The sequence below is a fragment of the Triturus cristatus genome, chromosome 5_2, assembly GCF_964204655.1.
Source record: "Triturus cristatus chromosome 5_2, aTriCri1.1, whole genome shotgun sequence".
In the NCBI taxonomy this organism is placed as follows: Eukaryota; Metazoa; Chordata; class Amphibia; order Caudata; family Salamandridae; genus Triturus; species Triturus cristatus.
Window position 1 is genome coordinate 870534283 of NC_140588.1, and position 15001 is coordinate 870549283.

General features: G+C 43.6%; 1 pseudogene; it reads right to left on the bottom strand.

Annotated features, from left to right (window-relative positions):
• Positions 1-14111: 14111 nt before the first annotated feature.
• LOC146829344 (large ribosomal subunit protein mL43 pseudogene) lies at positions 14112-14615 on the bottom strand (annotated as a pseudogene).
• Positions 14616-15001: the final 386 nt, after the last annotated feature.

The window sequence follows — 15001 nt, forward strand, 5'->3', positions numbered from 1 at the left end:
AAATTGGATCACATTAGACAGAAAATGTGGTAGAGCTAGAATGAGAGAAATGCACAAATATGCAGCAGATAAACCCTAATTATGCCATGGTGTGCCTTCCCTTGTAATCACAGTTGGATGGAATTGGCAGATTGTATCATCAGGACACAAGTATATAGTAGATAGAAAGAGTGACATGACACACTGTGACCTTCCACGTAATGTGTGTCCTATACCTTGAAAAAGAAAATATACAACAGGTCCAATTCAGAAAGCTATTGCTTCAAGGGGATGCAACTTAAATCAGAAGTACTCAAAGAGTAAGTAACAGCAAAATCTCTGTGAAATTGGCCCCAAGAATGAATCCTCTAACACTGTGAGCAAATGCTGGCATTCACCATTTTGATGTTAGTCATTTAGGGCCTTATTACGAGTACAGCAGTCATGGGACAACCATACTCTCTGTGTCGGTTCGACCACCCCTGCAGGTCCACTGGCTCTATTAGGAGTGTGGTGGTAGGACCGCCACAGGACTGCCGCCACCACCAGGATCCCACAGCGGTGCTGGTGCAGATTGGAGGGCGAATTTGCGGCGATTTTGATGCCGGCACCGCATCACGAATTACGACCTGCCTTTCCATCGATCATTTCATGGCGGTGAGCCTGCCATGAAATGCTTGGCAGAAAGGTAGGGAAAGGGCCCTAACAAATATGCGCATGGGAGTGAGAGCAGGGGGCACAAGATGTGCCCCCCACAAGTCCATGCTCCTGCATGCACTGTGTGGTATGCACAACATGGTGCATGCTACACAGTGCACATGACGTGGGACTGCTGACTATAATGGTCAGAAAAGCATGCTGCAGCCATGGGACTGCCGTCACACAGCCCACCTGCCCTGGATTCTACACGGAATCTGGTGGGTGGGTGAACTACGGGCTTCCTACTGTGAGCACATTGGTCTCAGTCCTGCAGGAGGACCGCCAAACTCGTAATCAGGTCCTTAGAGTTACCAACAAAACAGATTTATTTGTAAGACTGAGCAGGTCCTAATACACACTTCGAAGCTTGGCTTTGATAGTTATTTACTTCTTCAGACAGCTGACAGATGGAGAATAGTAAACAGATCTCGATTGGCTATTTTTTAATGGGACCACTTTCCTTGGAAGGGTGAAGCCTTTGGAGTCCAGTTTCTGAAGGTTGAAGAAGGCAGCTTCCACTGCCTCCAGCTGTCTGGCAGCTGGCACAGCAGACAAATAGTGAGAGAGAGAGAGAGAGAGAGAGAGATGGGAGTGGAGGGGAGCAGGGGCTGATTTGAACATTTTAGTGGGTGCTGTTTTGAACATGTTTTCGAAGACGGATTTTTATTTTACACTATAGCCACATGGGTAGATATAAATAAATACGACACAAGCACAGTACCAAAATGTGATTTCTGTATTTTGAAGACACATGCTCACCTAGGTCAGAAGCACTAACTTTTTAGCAGTCACAAATCCTCTGATTTACTAAATCAGGGTCTCTGTGACTGTGACATTGAAATGCAGTTTGGAAGGGGCATGATGTGGCCATCCCTTTCAAATTGCAATTCAGGACCATGTATCAATGGTTAGAGACCGAAATACCAGTCGCAAACCACTGGCCAGTTACCGTCTCCCAAGATGTGGTGGTAACTAATTTGTAAAGTGGATAGGGCCCTTGATATACCACTTCACCTTTGTGAATCTGGATGGCAAACTCTCACTGAATACCCTTAAAATTGAAAACTTTTAAAAAGCAGCCTCTTTTCTTTTAAGGAAATCAAGCTGCTTTAACTAAAAATTACACTTTAATTGACTCAATTACACTAAAAAATGTGCGGGAGGCATAGAGAAAGGCTTAGACTTCTAGGGCCATATTTATGCCCAAGTCACGCAGTGCAAAAGCAAAAAGAACAAATTATGGACAGAATGCTGAACAAATAAAACATTCACCCCTAGTCACACATCTGGGTTTAATCAATCGTTGTTTTGGTCAACCCGCCAATGGACCCAGCCATATGCAAATCAGTCACCTTGCTGTGCTGCACTGCCTGACAGGGAAAGGGCATGACTACGCCATATTTAAGTCAATATGGTCAATCCTGCCTTTTCCCTATGGTGGTTCCCTTTTAACTGCCTAGTGCCAACGCAAGCACCCTTGCACCATGCTGCATAGGTGCATGGGTTGTAAGAACAATTGTTTTTGTGAAGGAGTCGCCTTCCTGCACAAAAACGATCCTCTAAGGCTTTTTCCTCTTTCTATGTGAGTTGCAGAATGCAGCATATACAGAAACAGCAAAAAACGATGAGAAATACAAATCTTTCTCCTCGTTACCACTCACCTGGAGAGCTGTAGGTTGTTGGCACATTCCCAGGTCAATCACTTCTAGTAAATCTGGAAAAACATCAAATACCATGGATGTTGCATGGGAACACCCATGCAATGCCCATGGAAACGCTTCCCTAGAGCAGAGTAATGCAACACTGCATTACTCGAGATTGATGAAGCCACTCAGGGCCATGCAAGGTGGCCTTGCGTGACTTCATAAATCTCATTTTGAATTTGCGTCCCTCTTGCGCCACACAAAGGGGCGTATAAATGTGCCCCTTAGTGTCCACATGCATTCTAGAATTGAACATTAGAGAGACAAAGGTTTGAATATTGACCGAGGACTTTATGTGCATTTCTGAACATTGATGGCCATATAAAGCTGTGCCTTATGTGTTGTTTAAAAAAAATGAATGAATTTTTATTTTAATTACAGTCTGTTTTATCAGTTGTGTTACAGCATGAAGGTTTTAGTACTCACCCATACAAATCGACTGTAAGCCTCTAGGGTGCTATCAAATACTTTGTATGTTATCATATTGAACAGCAACGAATTCAAGGGTATGTGTGACTTGCAATTAACAAAGCGGTCCACTTGAACTTAATGGCATTTAATCTGTATTAAATTTGCACAAACTGCTGCCATGCACAGGAGCAGGCACACTTGCACCATAGTGCAAGGATGACTGCGTTGTGGGGAGATTGTTTTGTGCAGGAAGGGGCACCTTCCTGAACAAAAACAATCAATTAAGGTGATTTCCTCCTCCAATGTTCGCTGTAGAATGCAGCACGCATTGAAAGAGGAAACAAACGAGGAGAAATAAAAAATGTCTCCTCGTTACCATTCGGCGTAGCATTCTGACGCATTTCCAGATTTACAGTTCCTTGTAAATCTGGAAATGTGTCTGTGGGCATGGGTCTTGCTTATAAATATCACTCTAACAGCAACAAATGATGGACGGAATGCTGAATGATTCAAAAATGCTCCCCCAGTAAAGAGATCTGGGTTAAATCCATCATTCTTTTGTCCACTACGCCACCCCAGTTTGGACCCAGCCATATGCAAATCAGTCTTGATCCTGTGCCTCATGGGAACAGCCCAACGCTTCCAGCATTACACTCCTGCAAGACCTCTTCCCTCAGTGATAATCTTGTTGTCCCCAAATTAAAAAAGCTACTTGGAGCGGGAGGAGTTTCGTAGCCTGCGCAGCAAGGTTGTGAACATCCTTTCCCTAGAACTTAAGAATAAATTAAACCTACTAGATTTCAGGAAAGGTCTAAAAACGCTGTTATTAAACAAGTAGCTCCTCTCTTGCTGCCATTTTCTACAGTCTCATTTATTTGGTTTAGCGCCCAGATACCCCAGAGTTAAAGTCATGCTTTATATTTTCATTTCATTTCAGATCTGACCAGTGCGTTTGTGGTAATATTCAGGGCATCTAGTAACATCCCCTGAATCACCGTATATTCAACTCAGTATTCCAGTCAGGTATAGAAATGACCAGATCCACATGTATGAGCCACGGCATGCAGTGCAACAGATAAGTCACTAACATCCTGCTTAATTTTTTATGATCAACATTAAACATCAAGAGTGGCCTGTATGCCATGACATCATGTCGATCATGACCATACTTAATTAAGGGGACTATCAGCGTCTACCTGGTCGATGCTAGTAAGGAGCAGTTGCTCCGCACTGTCTAAAAAACCTCCACCAGCTTTGCCACTAAGAGCTCCATGTATGTAGCATAGAACTCCACTACCAGGCACCTTTCCCCAGGCCATGCCCCTTACTGTCGCTGCAATTTCCTGGGGTATAATGACACTACCCAATTCCTCTCCGGAGAATGCAGTGGCAGAAGTAAACCGTATAAAAAGTCCTGGACACTTAGCCAGCTAACCAGACAATCATTGTTATAAAACGCAGTCTAACATCACCTAAAAACCTAATTAAAGCCATCCTGTCCATAGATACGGACCCCCACGTTGTTGTCCACCTCTAAAATATATGATCCATCTTTAGTGGGGCTAGCCAGCCATGCCAACAAAGTTCCAAGGTTTGTCCCTCTCAGCATGTGTTTTCACCATATATTCTGTATATTCAAAGCACCTGAGACGTTCCACCCTCTCAGCCAGCCTTGCCTTCTCCTCCAATAGCTTATCTTGAAAGTCCGGCTTCCCAGGTTCATATTTTTCTACGGCCCAAAGTATCCTTTCTTGGGTGTCCACATGCATTGAACCCCCACAACTGTTGCAATGCACTGCCCCCTGATCACCGTTTTAAAGGCATCCCATTACAGCAGTTTGGAAGAGGCAGACCGGCATTATCGAGTAAATAATTCTGGATCCCCTCTCCGATAGCATGGTGAAAAACCTGGGGCCCCATTCACAGAACTAACTTAAGACAAAATCCTAAACTTACTACCATTTTGGTATTCACAGAAGGCACTTACTCATTTTGGTATTCACAGAAGTTAGGACTCCTAACTTTAGGACTCCTAAATGCCTTCTGTGAATACCGAAAATCTTAAAATTAGGATTTTTCTCAGTTTAGTAGTAGTATAGTTAGGACTCCTAACTTTAGGACTCCTAAATGCCTTCTGTGAATACCAAAAGTCTTAAAATTAGGATTTCTATCAGTTTAGTAGTAGTAAAGTTAGGACTCCTAACTTTAGGACTCCTAAATGCCTTCTGTGAATACCAAAAGTCTTAAAATTAGGATTTCTATCAGTTTAGTAGTAGTAAAGTTGGGACTCCTAACTTTAGGACTCCTAAACTGAGAAAAATCCTAATTTTAAGACTTTCGGTATTCACAGAAGGCATTTAGGAGTCCTAAAGTTAGGACTCCTAACTTCTGTGAATACCGAAGTGAGTAAGTGTCTTCTGTGAATACCAAAATGAGTAAGTGCCTTCTGTGAATACGAAAATGGTAGTAAGTTTAGGATTTTGTCTTAAGTTAGTTCTGTGAATCGGGCCCCTGATCTTCGAGGTTCTCGTCTTCAAGCGCCAACAAGGATTGGCAATGTGTGATTTAATCCAGGCCAGTCTGATGGCTAGAGGATTGTGATCCAAGATCGTTCTGGCTGAATAGTCAGAATGGATAATTGTCCTATGTACACCCAGCATACACAGGAAGGCATCCAGTCAAACGTGAAGCTCATGCAGTAGACAGAAATAGGAATAATTGCAGGTTTGCGGGTGGTTAACTTGCCATGTGTCCACAAGCCCTCAGTGTCTCTGCCAATTCCCAATTTTGTTCCCTGCCAGTCACTGGAGGATGTGAGTCGGTCCATTCAATAGCCACAACCCCATTGTAACCCCCCCAACAATCATTGCACAGAGCATGTGCAATTCAATTACATACGAAATACTGTCCAGAAATTGGGGCTGATTGGTATTGGGTGTGTACACATTGACTAATGTATCGTCCCTACCTCCCAGGTGCCCCCAATGAGTATATATTGCCCTGTGGCATCAATTGTTCAGTGTATAACCTGAAAGGGGACACCAGGGTGCACTCAAATAAGGATATCTTGGGCGAACGCTTGGTAGGTATTGTAATATTCTTGTCCCCGCCACCGCTTGTTGAGAGTCAACCCCTCAGTTGCACTCAAGTGGGTCTCCTGCAGCAGAGCTATATGAACCCCCCTTCACTTCAAATATGCCTCCACCTTATAGCTTCTAGTCATATTATTGAAACCTCTGACATTCCAGGATATAAACTTTTAATGTGTGCAATCCCCTTACATTGTGATGTGAAACAGACATTTTTCTCAGAACATTGGTAATATCCACAGCTGAATACCCTCCACCCCATCCATTTTCAGATGCATTTAGCCACTGTACCCCATACTCGCCCAGCAGCAAAACTATACCCAACCCCACCCCCTCAGCCAGTAAGGCAACAGCCCTCAAATCTAAACCAATTACTAGAAACATTATCAAACAGCCGTGACAGTGGCGCACACAGCGAACAACAGTAGAGATGAAGGGTACTGCAGGTAACAGCACCACCAGCTCCACAGCTCATCATCCAGCAAAGGTAGCCAATGCCCATACACATATGACTGCTCCATGTGACCCACCCACTGATAAAAGGGGCCTGACAAGGCAGAGCACAACAACTCCCCAGGATGCAATGCAGGGTCATACTAATCAGTCATTGTCAGCTAGTGTCATATACTATCATCAGCCGACCTTCGAGTGATGTGAGGACGCTCTTGGTCAGGTCCTGAATCCATTGCGGAGTCCGTTTCAGGTTCCATAGATGTGTCATGTTCAAGGTAGCACTCGACTGCCCACTCCCAGTCTAGCAACAGTCGCTGCAAAGGCCACCGCTCGATGACTGTCTTGTTGCAGTTGGGCCTTGGTAGGAATGCGCTTCATAGCTGCCCTCCACGTGCTTGGCTGATGCAACCACCATGGTTGTTGGCAGGCCCCAAATGACACAGCACTCTGCGGCTGCAAATCAATCTAGCCCCACTCATCTGTTGGATCCATGAAATATTGTCCGCCTGTGTCCATGACAAGCCAGAGCCTTGGCAGGAACAGCATAGCATACTGGACATTCATTTGACGGAGATGCTTCTTAACCTCTAAAAATAATTCCTGCTGTTTCTTCATAACCACAGTAAAGTCTGGGAATAGTAGGACTCTATTGCTTTCAATGTGTGTTTCCCCCTCCATCCTTGCGTGCAGTAGAATATGCTCTTGGTCATAGTAATGTAACATCCTGGCCACCACCAGCCTGGGAGGTGCCCTTGGTGGCAGCGGTCGGGCAGGGCCCCTTTGTGCACGCTCTAAGGCAAAGAACGGGGACAATCCTTCTGGGACCAACTTACCCTGTATCCAGCTTTCCAGAGAAGTGATCATGGGCCAGATATATCAAGTTTTAAAAAGGTCGCAAAAGGGCCGATTCACATAATCGGCCCGTATGCGAACAATAAAAAGCCTTTTGGAATGAATCATCCCAAAAGGTAATCGCAAAATAGGGAATCGCAATTTTTGCGATTACCTATTTTGTGAATGCATTTAAGGAATTGCAGTTTGTGATTCCCTAAATGCAATGCAGGAAGCAGTTAAAAATTGCAACCCTGCTTTAAGGAATCGCAAATTACCACCAACTTCAAGTTGGTGGTGATTTAAGAATATCCTTCCAAAAATGCTAATTTTTGCATTTTCTAAGTGCCATGTGGCGCACACACATGCCCTTAGGACATGTATGTGTGCCACATGTGCACCTTACCATTTTGGGGGTGCAGGAGGGGGCCTTTTTGCCCCCTATCACCCTTGAAATTGCATTCGCAATTTACGATTACCAATTTGGTAATCACAAATTTCTAATCCCTTCCCATTCATTCCTATGGGCCACCATGAATTGGAAGGGATTCCTTAATAGCGAATAGCAATTTGTGATTCGCTCTTAAGCAATATGTCGGAATCGCAAATTTTACAGCGAAACATACATACATTGCATTTTGCGATTCCATAATAGCAAATAAGTAAAAATTCGCTATCATGGAATCGCAAAATGCAATGTTGATATATCTGGCCCTATATCTGTACCCTCAATCGATTCCAGCAGACCCACTGTTATTCCTGTGGGCCCTCCCCTCAGCATCCTTGTCCCTGTATTCCAACATCTGGAGCCTTTCTTCAATCTCCAGTATTTGGAGCTTCAATGCCCCAGTAGCAGGCCCTAGTTCTGCAACAGTTTTTATGTTGGTAGAGATTTTCTCTGCCATTTTGCTTTGATCATCCTATAGAATGCCAATATCCTCTACAACAGTGTCCTAGTTCTAGGGCTTCTCGATTCTCTTTGATATCCATAAGGATAGAATCTAGTTTGGCCACAGGAGCTTCCCTGGGGGCATTTGACACACCCGCTGCAGCATTCTTCATGGTATCCGTTGTAGTGGAAGTAGTCCCAGGGTCACAAGAGGGATCCCTCCATTTAGAATGCCTGCCCATGGGGTCCCGAGGAGCACCACAGATTGGGGCGCAATCCCCAATGAGGGTAAGGCCTTGGAAATGTACCTTCACAGCAGTCCCAGCTCAGGTCACAGGGAGGAGATCAGACCGCACCCCTATGGCAGTACAAAATGCCTCCTTGATAGAAACCCCTCTCCACTCACAGTAGACCTGGCACCTGAAAAAGGATGATGGTAAAAGCACATGTGCCCTCTACTGATGCCCGGCGTGGCTCACAGAGCTTGTACCGGCTGGCCAGTGGCGTAACAAAAGTTGAAGGGGCCCCCCTGCAATGTACACAGAGGGGCCCCCACTCCGGATTTAATCTGGAGCTCTCCAGTGTGAGTACAGTGCTGAGGAGGCCCCCTGCAGCTTGGGGCCCCCCCGCACTGCAGGGGATGCGGGGGCCTGTGTTACACCCCTGCGGCTGGCATTACCTCAGTGGGCGACTCCTTGCAATGTGTCCCTTCCTTACTTGCCCCATCGGCGACCAGCAACTCTCTTTGCATGTACAGAGTTCGGGGGAAGGCCATGATTCAGCCATGGTGCTTGCGGGACTCCTCCTCAGGGCTCTGCACAACCACAGGCTGCAATCTTGAATCCCCTCACATCTGCTGCATTCGGCAGTCAATAATTCAGTTGCTGCTCAACCCACGAGCCAAGTGCCCCCTCTATGGCACCGGGCAATCTGACACCCGTATGCTAGTACTAGCTTGGGGGAGATTGTGGCAGGAGGATCGCCAGCATGTGGCTGAATGTGGGTGCAAGGCCAGGAGATCCGAAAGACACCAATCACTCCATCGGTGCCTGTCCATGTCCCCATATCTATCACATTTTGACAACGAATGCCAACTGTCTCACTCTAAATCAGGCCCTCGGTTCCTCTGAGTGCCAATGATGAGGTTTCAAAGAAACTGCAAAAACTAGGAAACCTATCCTGAGTGGAAATGTCAAAGAGATGGGAAAGTGCATCTCTTAAAACTTGATGTGGGGAGGATAACATGAAGATTGTGAATCATGATTATTTCTAGCTTTGAGAATCCGCACCCAGGAGTGTTTAAAGAATTTACAACAAAAAAAACATGGCCGCTTTGATGCAAATGTTTCTAATAATTATGAAATATGCCGTTTACAGGTCAGAAACACAACTATGGATGAAATTAGGCAACTATATCAGTATTCAAACAAGAGACATAGTCTTTTATGAATTAATTCATATCCAGTATAAATGACATACTTGCGAAATTGAAAGTTCGAAAACTGCTCCGCCAGCCAAAAATGGCAGGCTCAGAGAGTCTTACTTAGTCACGCTCATAGTGCAATCCAGAAGAGATACTCTAACTTACAGGCACTTGGTAAACCTGATACCATACACTGGGGGCATATAAGTAAATTAACTTATGCCAATTGTGGGTTAACCAATCAGATATATGCATTTTAAGGTTCAGAGCTTTGGCACTGAGGCCTTTGTGCACCTTCAGAGTTGAAAAACCAGCAGCATCAATCTAAACCTTTGGGAGTGATCATGCAAAAAGAGGCATTTCCTTACTCTGTCATCCACATGACATGAAACAGCACTGATACAACGTGCGTTATTATCAGATTCCGTGTGCCTTTAGCAGGGGAGGTAGAAGAGATATAGCTTGCAAGCAACATTGTAAATTTACAAAATATCGTAATAATGCCTTTTCATCCCATGGAATGTGTTGGTACGTGGAGCTTCAGGCGTTTTATTGACATAATTTAGCAGTGAAAAGCCAATCATTAATAATGTTAAGAGCTCAAAGTGCATCATACTCTACATTGGAGATTAAATGTAACTTTAGCCAGTATGTAATGAAACGTTTTATATCAACATTCACTACACTGGGAAATCATGCTACATGAACTGCACTTTTGACTGCAAATGCAAAAAAAACTGCATGAAATATAGTTTCATAATTTGTAGAGACAATTTAGGTTTCCGGTAAGAAATCTCTCAATTTACTTGAACAATGCTTATTTTGGTTCTTCTCCAACGTGTACTGGAAATGTTAAACCCCACAAGCCAAAATTGCATTCTTGGTCTGATGTCGAATCTCCAGTCAGTCTCTGGCTCTCTGCCAAGCCTTAGGTTGATGGATTCCCATAGGCTCCTTTTTCTGAGAAGTACATTTCACTTGTAGCAATGCATGAATATATTGTCTTTGTACTGCGCCCTCTTTTTAGAGTATTTGCCGGAATGAGGTTATCAGTAAATTACTTTGTAATGATGATTGTATTTCAACAATATCTTCTATCGGGCAGAAGGTATATTAAAGCAATGTACATCTTATGTAAACCTTAAAAACATAAACATCAATTTTTTTGTTCACAAGATTTCAACTTACGTGGGGGCATATCAACAAGGGCTTTATCTCTGCTTTTTTGGATTTAAAAGCCAAAAAGCAGAGATAAAACTAGCGCCCTATCAACAACAGCGTGCTAACATGCAAATTTGCATGTTAGCACCCATTTACTCTACGCTTCCCCTTGCATCTCTAATGAGATGCAAAGGGGGCGTTCCAGAGTAAAATAATAGGAGAAATGTCGCTAAGCGACATTTCTCCTATTATCAAGAATATCGCTAACCCTGTTAGAGACAAAAAAAGCAGCGCTAACCGTGGTTAACGCTGCTTTTTTACGTCTGTTATTTTTCTGACTTAGCCATGATATCCTATGGAAGGAGGATATCATGGCTAAGTTTGTCTGTCCCTATCAACAAGCTAACGTGAGATTATCGCTGGGTTTCCAGCGATAATCTCACGTTAGTGACTTAGCGTGAGGATTTTTATCGCTATTGAGATAAGCGTTGCTAATAGCAAGCTATCTCAGCGATAAAAATCAACGCTAGCCGGCGATAATTATCCTAGCGCTAAGTGCGCTTAGCGATAATTATCGCCGGTTGTTGTTGATATACCCCTTTGAAAGGCAGGGCTTAAACCACTATATGCAAGAGACCTGATGAGAAAAGAGTGATATTGAACTGTACGAAAATGCTTTCATACTTTTAAAGTGTATTGATTTAAGGCTGCCAAACTTCTCAAACTGGGGGATTCTTCCTATTCAAAACTGAGATCAGGGTCTGACTTGGACAGGAAATCGGCTCAGACACCCAAAAAAAGTGTCCCTATTAGCGAATACAACAACTGAAAAAATGATCTATATTTGAAAGTCGGAGCAGATTTGAACGCTGGACAGGTGTTTTACAAGGTTGTGCTGCTGCAAAATCGAGCCCACATTCTGACCAGTCAGACCAGCCCTTCTGTCATGGCATCTGAGAAGGTAATTGTGGCATGGTGGGTGGTGCTCGTCGTGTTTGGGGCACGGATGAGTGCAGACGGGCCAGCATTATGTGCCACTTCTGCAACAGAACACATACAAATTAAAATGATATATGTAAAACATGGTTTACTTTCTGCTGTTCGGTCGTAATCAATTTCTTGTAGGAAGAGCATATATACACTTGGCAGCCGGACCAGTTTAATGGATGTACCTTGAAAACGTAATCAATCTGTATATGGTGGACTTGTGAAGTAAAAAGATGGATTAATACAGATCCTAGCATGGGCATCGATTCATCAAAATGGCAAGGGAACCGGACGTGATTTCATGTTCCCGTTGACCTCATGACATCACATGATTTTTAGCTTTGATGACGTTACAGAAATTGCCATCATGTGAAATTTAGCCCTGATTTCACCGCAGGAACTGTCTTTTACTAAGTGGATGTAGAAATAAGTCAGGACAGACTACTGACACAATTAAGGGCATATTATCAAGCCAGGCGATAAAATTATCGCCGCTTTAGCGGCAGGAAACTGCCGCTAAAACGGCGATAATGGGCTTGATAATATGCGCTATGGAATTCCAATTGAAGCCCATATTAAATGTGAAGGACGTATAACATGGGCTTCAATTGGAATTCCTTAGAGCATATTATCAAGCCCATTATCGCCGTTTTAGTTTTCTGTCGCTAAAGTTAATAATGTTATCGCCTGGCTTGCTGATATGCCCCTTAATTCCTTGTGAATTATTATAATGCCATGGCCGGTGAAAACATTGAAAAATCAGTTGTTATTTTTCTCTTTTGATATGTTAAAAATAGTCATTGCAAGAGGAATTCACGTAATGGAATTTTAGAGCCTTTTAAACAAACTATGGGGGCATATTATCAAGACAGGCGATACAATTATCGCCGCTTTAGCGGCAGTTTAAACGGCGATAATGGGCTTGATAATATGCTCTATGGAATCCCAATTGAAGCTCAGGTTAGATGTCCTTCACATCTAACATGGACTTCAATTGGAATTCCATAGAGCATATTATCAGGCCCATTATCGCCGCTTTAGCAGCAGTTTTCTGCCGCTAAAGCGGCGATAATTGTATCGCCTGTCTTGGTAATATGCCCCTATATTTGATTATTAAACCAAACAGAAGCAGAATTACCCTGTTATAAACATATATATATAAAATATTTAAAGAATTTTAACAAACTACTTATCGAAGTTCCAGCTTTTGGCTTATCAAGAATCTTTGGAAATATGAACAAATAGGCAGCATTATTTTCTGAGAAAGGTTGGCCACCCTATGTGCAGTCCAGTTCAGAGAAACACATCTGTGCTGTGCGTGGCATAGCCTGGGCCGGAGGAGTCCTTAAAGGAAGTGTTACTAAGCAACACCTGACTCGATGAGACAAACTGAAACAATTTAATGTATAAATTGTGAACTGTCCCGGCTGCTGTGTAACAGACAGAAAAATCCTACGGTTTTTATTATTTTAATTTTCTAACATGAAAATGGTGCTGAATATAGAACCCAAGGCTAAGGTCACAAGGGATTTGTCAGGGAGAGCAAGGGACCAGCCAAGGGTCGCAGGTGAGACCTGTGGCTACCCTTAAATGATGTCCATGGGTCCTGCATGTTTGTTTTTCCTCCTAGAAATTGTAATGGAAAAGCTTACTCCCACTCCCTTATCATTTAATAAAGCTAACATTGTAAGCTCTGTTTTCAACAAGAGAAAGATCATGATCAATTTCTCGGATGAGAACCTGCCCTTTGGGACGCTGTTACAAGTAACCAAGGAACTACAGTCCCGACCCACAGTGGACCCTCCCTCACTCTTTTTTCAACCTTTTCTTAAGTGTTCCTGAGTTTACATGTGATTCACCACACCTCCCCTTCTTTTCTCAATTTGCCTTCTCTAACACTTCCCATAAATATCTGCATCCCTTCAACACCCCTTTGCACTGCTTCCACATGTAAAGCTCTCACCAACATCCTCTTGATATGAATATCCCTTCGGCCTCCTCTCGCATCCATCCAGTGGTATTTCCCAACATCAGATATCCCAATCTGCCCTCTACTTATCCTAACTCCTCACTTGCATCCCTTCGTGATTTGGACAACACTCTCACTTGCCCGATGCCCATTTCCAGCTTGAGACCTCCCATTCTACACAACAATCACCCTACCATTTCTACCTCAATAAGCTATTGTGGACCCCTGCTCCTCTTCTGAATCCTTTTCTTCTTGTAACTAGACCATGCCCTTTCTCACTTCTCGGTGCCATATTAATCTCCTTAGTCAACCTTAATCTTGCACACTGTGCTGACCAGATGACTCTTTAAAGCCACTATGTTCAGGGAAGCTATTAGCCTAATGATTACTGAAAATGCGCCTTTGAGTGAGGCAACCCATTAAACACCTTTTCCTAATCTCTCAGCTAGTTATGTTCAAAATCATGGCATATAACTTTATCAGCAAATTATTTATTTATTTTTTTTAATTCCTTTTCTTTAACTTAATTCAGGCTGTTCCTTTTGTGTTTGGTTAACAGAGTCAAAAGCTTTGACATTGAGAAGGGTTGGCTTGTTGATGAAGGGGTGCCACTGCCCCTGGATGCTGGGGCTGTCCGTGTGGTACATTTTGCGTATGCGGATAATGTCCAGTCCAGACTGGTTAGCCATTTTCTGAACAAGTTGTACAATTTCCTCAGCGGGTATGCTAGTAACCAGTTCTTCCTTCACTGCTCCATTCAAATATTCTGCTATGAGCTTAGGATGGCTGCATTTCTGGGGTGTAACATACATCACAATGCCAGGGTTCCGTTTGGCAAAATCTACAACGTTTTCTTCTATAAACTCTCTGGCACCCAGAGAATTCCGTGCGTCCTTGCTGAAAACCAAGGTGAGCCTCTTGAGCTGGCATATGTACCGTCCTACTCTGTTCTGCAGCACGCTCTGCAGGAACCGGCTTGGGGTTCCACGGGAGGTCATGCTGCAGAGTGGGATCCGCACAGCACTGAGTCAGAAAATGTATCAGGGAATTAATAGTTCATCTACGGAATTGTTTGCCAATCCCTCACAGAACAGACCCTCCTTTTCCCCCCGGAGAACTTAACTCCTTTTTTGCAGATTATCTCACCCACACTACGGAGACCACCATTGATAGCCCAAAGACAGGTAATTGTTTTGGAGCTTAGTCCAAGCATGAGATTGAAAACATACCTATTTTGATTTACTATCACTGCAATGATTCTCTAGTAACCAAGTTGAAACAAAATGCCTCAAAATCCCACTTGATTGAGTTCCCTATAGCCCTACCTCCTCAGTGCTGCCATGTATTCTTTACAACTGTAAGATGGCAGTAAACCTTGGATTTAGATGGGCTTTGATCTCATATTCA